The sequence below is a fragment of the Tenrec ecaudatus genome, chromosome 5 (assembly GCF_050624435.1).
Source record: "Tenrec ecaudatus isolate mTenEca1 chromosome 5, mTenEca1.hap1, whole genome shotgun sequence".
NCBI classification, from domain to species: Eukaryota; Metazoa; Chordata; class Mammalia; order Afrosoricida; family Tenrecidae; genus Tenrec; species Tenrec ecaudatus.
In genome coordinates this window covers 179137388-179147010 of record NC_134534.1, presented here as the reverse complement: position 1 = coordinate 179147010, position 9623 = coordinate 179137388, and the positions used below count along the sequence as shown (strand labels likewise).

The 9623-nt window shown below is 49.1% G+C and overlaps 1 non-coding gene across 1 annotated transcript; it reads right to left on the bottom strand.

The window, feature by feature from the left end:
* Positions 1 to 1313: 1313 nt before the first annotated feature.
* On the bottom strand, positions 1314 to 1422 carry LOC142449541 (U6 spliceosomal RNA). Its single transcript, XR_012784690.1, has one exon. It is a non-coding gene; the product is annotated as a U6 spliceosomal RNA (small nuclear RNA).
* Positions 1423 to 9623: the final 8201 nt, after the last annotated feature.

Here is a 9623-nt window from a genome sequence, read left to right as displayed (position 1 = left end):
GACAGAGAAAGAAAGGTGGACAAGGGGACTTGTCTGGCATCACAAACCTCATTGGTGGCACAGCAGTGACTTCCAGGTGGGCGGTTCAAACCCACCGGACACTCCTTGGGAGAAAGATGAGGCCTCTTGCTCCTGTAAACACTGACAACCTGAGATGTCCCCAGGGCCAGTTCCACTGCGTCCTGTAGGGTGGCTGTGAGTCAGAGCAGCCTCGAGAGCAGTGGGAGCCAAGGACCAGACAGGATTCTTTTGTGATCCGTGGGGTTTCTTTTACCCCTGCCCAGTGTGTGAGGTCAACAGGCCAATGAAGCTTAGTCTTGAAGGAAAGAACATTCCTGTTGACTTCACTATGGGCCCCTGATGCTGTAGATGAGGCATTGGACTGTTAACCACATGGTCAGAGGTTCAAGCCCATCCAACTCTCCGCGGGAGAAAGAGGAGGCTCTTTCCTCCTGTGGCGGTTTCGTCTTAGAAACCTTACACAGGCTGCCATGAGTTAGGACTGACTCCGTGGCAGTGAATTAAAGGAGCTAGCACGACGCCTGGAACGTGGTAGGCATTCAAGGCAGGTTGTCAAACAGTCAGACCCTAGGGCCTGTGGCCTCCGGATGCCACATCCTCTTCCTGCAAAACCTTTGCAATGCTGCACCCTGCTGGTTGCTTCGTGGAAGTGCTCCGAGAGGTCCTGTGTGGTGAGTCCTGCGTATGCCTGCATTGTGGATGACGAGGTGTGGCAGACCAGGCTTGTTTTTAAAACTCCCAAGCGACAGCATCCCTCAGTGTAACTGCCCTCCCCATCTCTGTAGCAGCAGGTGCAGGATCCAAACACCCTTCCACAACTGTGGGACCTTGGTGTTGTTGGGCGCTGCCCCATCGATTTTATGTGCATCTTGAGTGGGCCCGTGACTTCTCTTGGGTGTAGCCTTTGTGGATGCAGATCGTCAGATCTGTCTGTGAACAGGTTGCTAGCAGATAGTCAGGGACTGTTAACCAGAGAGAAATCGGCGTCTTCTTTTTGGTTCCTTTGTAATAGCAGCTCTGGCTTTATCCTCACGGGCTCATCTGCTGGGTGGGTCATGGCCCATCCTCGCCATTCCTCCACAGCCTGGCTGTGCTCCCTTGGCCATAACCCCGACCTTCGCTGGAGGTCAGTGTGCCTGCCTCTATTTTCAAAATACCTGGAATTCCATCAATATGCCTCTAGTTCCTTCCTCCCTTCCATTCTTCTTCCTTTTAAAATAATCTTTTAGTGTCTTTCCAGTAAACGTTTACACAGGAAAACTAAGCTCCCATTTGCCAATTTCTATGTGAACAGTAATCCAGAATGCTTCCTGAAGTTGCCCGTCACCCTTGCGCACGGCCCATGCTGATCCACTCTGTATCATTGCTCAATGTTAGAAAACGTGTTTCCAGAGAGAGTACTTGATCCGTCTGCCTTAGAATCACAGGGGATGTGGGAGTGGGGTGGGAGATAAGGGGGGTCACAACTCCAGTGGGGGGGTCAGTCAACTCGGAGCTGGGGGTCTACTGTTAGAGCATGGGGTGAGTGTTGGGGTTCTCTTTAGAAACTCTCTTAGCAAAAAAAAAAAAAAAAACTAAAAAGAAAAAAAAAAAAGAAACTCTCTTAGCATTTCTGTGTTAGGTGCATCTCTCCATGAGCTGCCTTTCCAACCGCCCCATCTCAGTGTTTTCGGTGACATTCACAAACCCTGTAGGAGAAGAAAGTGCTTGAACTCGTGACCAGTCTGGCAAGAGGCTTAGAACACGAGAGCGTGCTGGGTCCTGAAGTAGACACAACCGATAGGAGGGGCTCGCGGTCAGCTCCCTCAAGGCTAATGGTTCTCCTTTCGGAGCCCTTTTGCCTCCTGGGAGACCCTTGACAATGTCCTGAGACCATGGTGGTTGTCCTGGCTGGGGCTGTCAGTCGGCCGCTGGCCTTCAGTGGGCAGAGCCAAACACCTAGAGGACAGTCTGCCGAATAGAGCGATTTGGCTCAAACTGGTAGTACTTCTGAGGCCAGAGACCTGCTCCACGGTACAAGCGTGTTGAGCACCATGGTGGGGCAGGTTGTTGTGTGAGTCCTGCTCAGAACCCGTTCCTCCGCATGCACACGCTGACTTCACGTGTGTGCTCTCCCTCAGTCCTGGTTGGGGAGCCTCACTCCCCTGCGGCTTCCCAGCCTCATGTACAGGAGGTTCTCACAAAGGAGTTGGCCTTTGCTGTGGTGAGCTCACAGTACTGGAAGGCATCAGGTGAGACCTTCAGAAATGGGAGCAGCTGGGGCCACGTGTGGCACGGCCCTTCCGGCCCCATAAGCTGGGTGCTCCTCACCCCACAGACACACATCCAGAGACCACATAACCACATACAGCATCCTCAATCACAGAGCATCGCAGTTTGCAGAATAGTTCCTGGATGCCTGTCCAGAGACTGGTTTCAAGGGGTGATAATTAAAGTTTATTGTGCCAACCTGGCCGATAAACACATGTGGGATTAATTAAATGGCGGAGAGATAAATGGCTCGGTGAGCCTCACCTTTCTTATTCTCGGGTCTCTTGCTCTCTGATGGTCGGACCAGGGTGCAGCTGCTTTAGCTAGTTCTCTGCCTCAGCTGGTAAGACATCTCAGCTTACTGTGAGACATCCTTGAAGAGAAGCCACATGGACCTACCCTGGTGCAGCCCTGGGTGTTGGAGAAGCTGCGTGGAGACCCCTGCCAACACTGATATGCTTACACACTCACTGATTCGGCTTTCCTCCTGCAGTCAGCGTCATTGCATGTGTCTTATGACACTCCGAAGTCTGACACCCTAATCTGCTGAGTTTAGGCTTGCCAGCTGTTATGATCTGTGAAGCTGCAGCCTGCTGTCTGACCTGACAGGGAGACTTGGGGGGTGTCAGTCTTGGAAACCTGGGAGCCTGGAGAAGCCTCAGCTTGATGCCTGGCCGATGAAGCTGGACATTGCCAGCCTCTGCTCTTGTAGTAGCCACTTCCTTGTGTGTCCGTCTGGGTAGACTAGAGAAACAAGTCCACAGAAACTCATGTATATAAGAGAGGGTTTTATATACAAGGTAAGTGTGCATTAAGAAAGCATTTCAACCCAGTCTAGTCCAAGCCCATAAGTCCAACATTAGCTCATATATCCAACTCAGCAGATTAGGGTGTCAGACTTCCAGAGTCTCTTGTCCGGAGAACTGGAGAGTGGCGAGTCCGACGCAGGATGGAGAACGAGCTTTACCCAGTCAATTAGCGACTAGTGTCAAATCACAAAGGGGATTAAGTATGCATATCGTGCCAGCCAGAGTCACGGCCTAGCCAAACTGTCCCACATGTTAACCAGCACAAGCTGTGTTTCTTGACTGAGCTCGGTGCTGACCATCTACATCTCTCGCCATGGGTTTCCTGAGTTTCGCACAAAGAAGTCTCACACAGCATTGGACCCTGCAGTGGTGAGTGATGCCAGGTGCCGTTGAGTCAGTTCCAATCCATAGTGACCTTGTGCACACCAGTGTGAAATGCCGCCCAATCCTACGCCATCCTCTACGGTTCCTGTTCCTGAACCCATTGTGATAACTGTGGTGTCACTTCCCCTCAGGGCCTTCTCGTGCCATCCAAACCCTTGCTTCCCAAAGTGGAGGCTAGCAACCAGCAGGACCGATGTCACTGTGTCAGACAGGGTTCTCTAGAGAAACAAAGCCAGGATACTTATGTTTAGATAGATAGATACAGCATGAAGGAATATGACAGCTAATCAGTCTACACAGCAGTACAGAGGGCTCAGGTCAACTCACTTCCATGGAGCAGTTCATATCCCGGAAGCCCTTCAACTCCCGAGGGCCACTCCATCCAAGGTCAAGGGAGCAGACAGCTGAGTCTTCCCTAGGGTAAGGCAGGGTGGGTCACCAACAGTCAGCAGCCCAGGAGCTTAGCAAAGCAGCTATAAAACTCAAGCAATGCAAGATGACAGGATCTGACAGTCTCAAGCTCAAACAATGTACACACCAGCAGCGTGGCGAAGCAGGTCTCGATGGAACCTCAAACTCTAGCGACATGATCCACAGGCTGGCTGTCCCACAGGTAGCGTAGCTCACAAGTTGAGACAGAACTAGCGAAAGCAGCTGCACACTGGTCCAACCACCAGAGAGCAATAGAAAGAGAGGGTGGGGCTTACCAATTCTGGCCATTATTCTAGAAAAAATATGTGTTACTTGTTAACAGAATGGAGTCCTGGTTTGTAGTGTTACCTATTGGGCTGTGATACACGTGATCAACAGTTCAAAATCACCAGCAGCTGGGAGGGAGAAAGACTGGGATTTCTACTTCCATAAGCAGTCTTGGAAACGCACAGTGGGTCTCTAGGAGTCAGCATTGACTTGATGGCAGTGAGTTTGGGTGTTTGGGTGCTGCTAACAGAAGTCTGTCCATGGAGTATACTCCTATCTGGAGTCCTTTCTTCCAACAAGCCAGGACTGAGGCATCTAAACAGGCAACAAATTGGGACTGTACCCAACTTCCCAAGAGGTTATCTGAACTGGGCCTGCAGGCTGATCAACACCTGTTTAATAAATGTCCCTGTGTGCGACAAATAGAGCCCTTGTGGCATAGTGGTTATGTACTTGGGTTGCAATCTGCAGAGTACGAAGTTCGAAACCACCTGACACTCTGGAGGAGAAATACAGGGCTTTCTACTCCCCTAGACAGGTACAGTCTCAGAACTGGAGCAGTTCTAGCCTGCCCAATAGAGTTTTTATGAGTTGGCTTGGAAATGATGGCAGTGAGTCAGTGAGTTGTTTTTGCCTTGTTTTCTTTTGGTATAAAACAAAATCTGGTGTAAAGCCTCCTTGGATTATCATCTAATAGAGGAGTGGGTATGTGCCCTGATGACACAATTGCTCAATGCTTGACTGCTAACCAAAGGACTGGCAATTCAATCCCACCCAGAGAAAGACCTGAAGATTTGCTTTCATAAAGATTGCAGCCAAGAAAACCCTATGGGGGCATTTCTACTCTGCCACGTGGGTTGTTATGAGTCGCAGCTTTTGAGTCAACACCTAGTGGTGCCTAATCCCAGCCACAGCCAGGTGGAGGGAGGAGCCAACCCTCAACTGCCGTGCATTTCTTTAAAGGCTACCGGGACCTGGCAAAAAGAAACCAAGACTTGTGCCAGACCCGATTCATAACTTGTTCCTGGTCAATTGTCAGCTGCTGAAGGGCAAAGGCCACTTAGTAAGCAACTATAAGAGCAAACACATTCTGGAATGGATGGTCAAACCTTCAGGATTGTCGGAATCCCTCCATGGGGGAAGCTCAAGCTCAAGAACAAACACTGTGCTAGACTGGGGTGTCCAGGACCCTCCCCTGAAGGCAACCTCAGAGTCTCAACAAGCAGGAAGGTGAAGGGGCAGGGAGAGAGAAGCTCCTGACTGCTCCTTATAAGAAGGCCACACCCCAAAGAGGCATCATCAGTCTGTGACCTGATCGAGAAGTTGGATTCCACTCCAACACTTTCATAGATCTTCCAGTTGGCATCAAATATAAGTACCACAAATGCACAGAGGAAAATATAGATAGCTATGAGTAAGGGGTAAATATGAGAATGCATTTGCCAAAGAAATGTCATTTTATTAATTTCGCACAGAAGAACATGGCCATTTATCAAAACAGCAAGAATTTTCAGACATTGATATATATTTTTTAATTTACATGGTTTTCTTTTTTTTGCTGTTTTGAGGTTTGCCATTTATTTTCTGTAATTTAAGCTTCTCTCTATTATTCACTAACATGAGTTGGGGGACAGAGATCGTAATTTGTAAAGAATTATTGAGTTCATTATTAAGTAACCCCACTCCTCAGTTTCCATCGCTTTCTTAAATTTCTGTGTCAGCAGAGTTCAAAGTGTAGCATGTGTAAGGAGAAAGCAAAACAGGAAAAGACACCCAAGTACAGATGTGCAACAATTGTTGATTTAGACTGAGTCAAGAGGAGTTCAGAAGGTCTTTCTTCTGTGCCTGGTGCCATCATCCCTCAGTCCAGAGCTTGGGCCGATCACAATAGCTGAAGAGCTGTTTAGACTCCAACAGAACTGGTTCTGTGGCTCCTTTACCTTGGACCGACCACCAGTTGAAGGCTAGGCAGTGTTGCATCAGGGCCTCGAAGCAGTGTGAGCCAGCTCACTCATGGCCCATGCAGTGAAATCCATGTAGATCTGGATTTTTAAAAATTGGATGAAGTGATACAGTAATCAGAATGGGACATGTTGAGTTAGAGCGAGCCCTGCAGTGGGAGCTTTGGAAGAAGAACCGGGCACCCACTCAGGAGTCTGATACGAGAGACTGCTTTATTTCCAAGACTGTGGCGTCTGACACACATTCGAACAACAAAGCTGCCAGCGTTAGGTCAGGCATCCTTGTTCCCCACTCTGCCTGTCAAGAGACGTGGTTGCTATACCACGCACACACGGTTCTTGTTTTCAAAGAGGGAGAGTATGCTTCCAGCAGGTGTTGAATCATACTTTTTCCCAATTTGGTTCTCCTTCCAGCTCGTCCACCCTCTACAAACGCGAGTCCATTCAGTTCAGGTTGTTATCCATGACTGCACAGGGAAGAACCAACTCAAAGCCCTGGTCGCTGTTTAGGGTGCTCCAAAGCTGCTGCTCACAGTGGCAGCTCTGGGATAGGGATGGCTACTGAGTACTTGCAGTGGGGGCAGAAGTGAAATGTGCTCTCGGTGTAAAATACACACAGGGCCTGACCTTTAAGACTTGGTGTGAAAAGAGAATGGAAAACATCTTCATGATAATTTTTATGTCACATATGAAAATATGACATCGAAAACAGTGGTGTTGGGGATTGAATTGTGTCTCCTCCAAAGCTATGTTGAAGTCTGAAGTCTCAGTACATGGGAAGTGAGCGTACTTGGAAATAAGATCGTTGACAATGTTATAAGTTAACAGGAACTCATGCAGGAATAGCGTGGGTCTTAATCTCATGAATGAGGGCCCTATAAAACGTGGGGAGAGACGCAGAGACGCAGAAGAACGACTGTCATGTAAAGATAAAGCAGACATTGGAACGATGCATTTACAAGTCAAAGAGTGTCTCAGAGCCCAGAGGCAGGGACAGCTAAGGGAGGCTCTTTCTCTAGAGACTTCTGAGAGCATGGGCCTTTGGACATATGAAACCAGTGTGTCTAAGTCAGACAGTGGACTGCCAGAACTGTAAAAGGATACATTTCTGTCCTTTTAAGCCACCCGTTTTGTGGTGCTGTTACAGCAACCTAACAAAAGTGATAGACTTGGGCTAAATGAAATATATTACACAGTAAGTTCACCAGTGATTGAACTTGCTAAAATGTGCGTCTTGTGTACGCGCGCTGAGTCAGTTCCAACCCCTCGCATTCCCATCTATGAACAGCAGACTGAGCCACCACCCAGTCCTGCGTCAGCCTCACAATCATTCTGTCGGAGGCCATGGTGGCAGCCACTGTCGATTCATTCTCATCAAGGATCGTCCTCTTGTTTACTGATTCCTACTTTAGCAAGCATGATGCTGCTCTCCAGGGCCTGCTCCTGATAGCACATCTGAAGTATGGGGAAGCCTGGCCATCCTGGCTGCTAAGGAGCATTCTGGCTGTACTCTTTTCCGGGATCGATGTGTTTGTTCTACGGCAGCCCATGGCATTTTCATTAGTCTTCCCCAACCTCATGACTCAAATGCATCAAGCCTTCCTTATTCACTGCCCAGCTCGCCCGGGCATATGAGCTGATTGGAAATACCGCGGACTCCAAGCCCACGGGACAAGGTCCCTGTCTGGAGTGGCGAAGGCACAGAGAGGACTGTGGGTGGAACTACCAGCAACTCCAGACATGTTGTCCCCTGACTGGAGCATATGGAGACAGGGGACAATAATGGGGACACACATGGGGCGACAGTGTGGGAATGGAGCGACAGTGTGGGAATGGAGCATAACAGATCAGCAATTGGAATAAAGCTGAGCCGCAGAGCCCCTGAGAAGCCCCAAGAATGCACTTTGGGCTAGGAGGGGCCAGCCCCTGGATCTCCCTCAGGACCAGGGGGGAGGGTCTCATGGGGATCAGCAAGCAGACCTGGACCTATATAGGATTTTCCCCCCTTTTCTCTTTCCTTTTCTTTCTTCATCTGTATGTTTTCTTATTGTTTGGACTAGGTTGTGGATGGTTTGCCTAATTATATGGTTTGGACCATGGGTGGGAAGCCCAGGGAGAAGTCAATGGGGCCCCGGAGGTAGAGGAAGAAGGAGGTGGGGAGAAGGGGGTGGTGAGCAGTTGGCATCATGGACAGGGGTACAACTAGGGAAGTGGAACCAGCATCTAGGAGAGGCTAGGGATCCTGTGAGTATTAGAGCAACACCAAGCTAGTGGAGAGGAAGCACTAAGAGGTGGAAGAAGGGGCATAGTAATGGCAGGGCAGGAGGAGGCCAAAGGAAACAGAGGCAAGCTCCAGGAAGCAAAGGCATAGATAAGGAGATTAACAGAGGTGTCCACTTATGTAAATACATTAATCCATAGCAACAGTGTTATTGGCCTATGTACATATATTTATAAGACAATACACTGAAATTTTAGTCAGGTCTTGGGCCTTGGCTCATACCTTCCCTCAATACAAGAACACTTTGTTCTAACAAATTGGCATTCTGTGAGGCTCATCCACTCCACCCCACACACACGATTGCTGAAGACAAAATGGGTGCATAAACAGAAGCAGTGAAGACAGAGGATGGTGCCCGGATATTAAAAGATATAGTGCCTGGGGTCTTAAAGGCTTGAAGCTAAACAGGCAGGCATCCAACAGTGAAGCAACAAGCCCACATGACAGAAGCACACCAGCCAGTGTGATGGTGACGTGTCATCGAGACTGGGCAATGGGCATCAGAAGACTCACAACAAACAGTAAACACACAAACAAAAATGCATTGGTGAGAATGGAGGGGGATTGGAGCAGAGACCCAAAGCCCATCTATGGACAATGGAACATCCCCCCACAGAGGGGTCTCAGGGAGGAGATGAGTCAGTCAGGGTGCAGTAGAGCACTAAGGGGTCACACAATATACCTCTGATCCTTTGAGACCTCCTCAACTCCCACTGTCATGATCCCAGTGCCACTTCCCAATCTAGACTAGACAGGAACATGTACACAGGTGTAGGCAAGAGATAAAACTCAACATACAGAACCCAGGAACAGGAACGGGAATAGACACAACAAAAGGGTAAGCAGAAGTGGGGGAGAGCTGGGAAGGGAGGGGGGCACTGATGGCAATGAATGGCACATAACCACACACCCCCATCCAGGGGGAAGAACAACAGAAAGCAGAGGGGAAGGGAGACAGCGTTCGGCGTGAGATTTGAAAATAATTCATCTACAATCTATCAAGGGGCCACAAGGGTTGGGGTAGGGGTGGGGCGGAGGGAAGGGACAAAGAGCTGATTCCAAGGGCTCAATGGAAATAAATGTCTAGAAAAGAATGATGGAATATACGTACGAATATGTCGGATACAATTGATGTGTGGATTGTAGCGAGAGTTGTAAGAGCCCACGGTAAAGTGATTATTAAAAGAAAAGATCATGGACTGGGTCAGGGGCACTGTG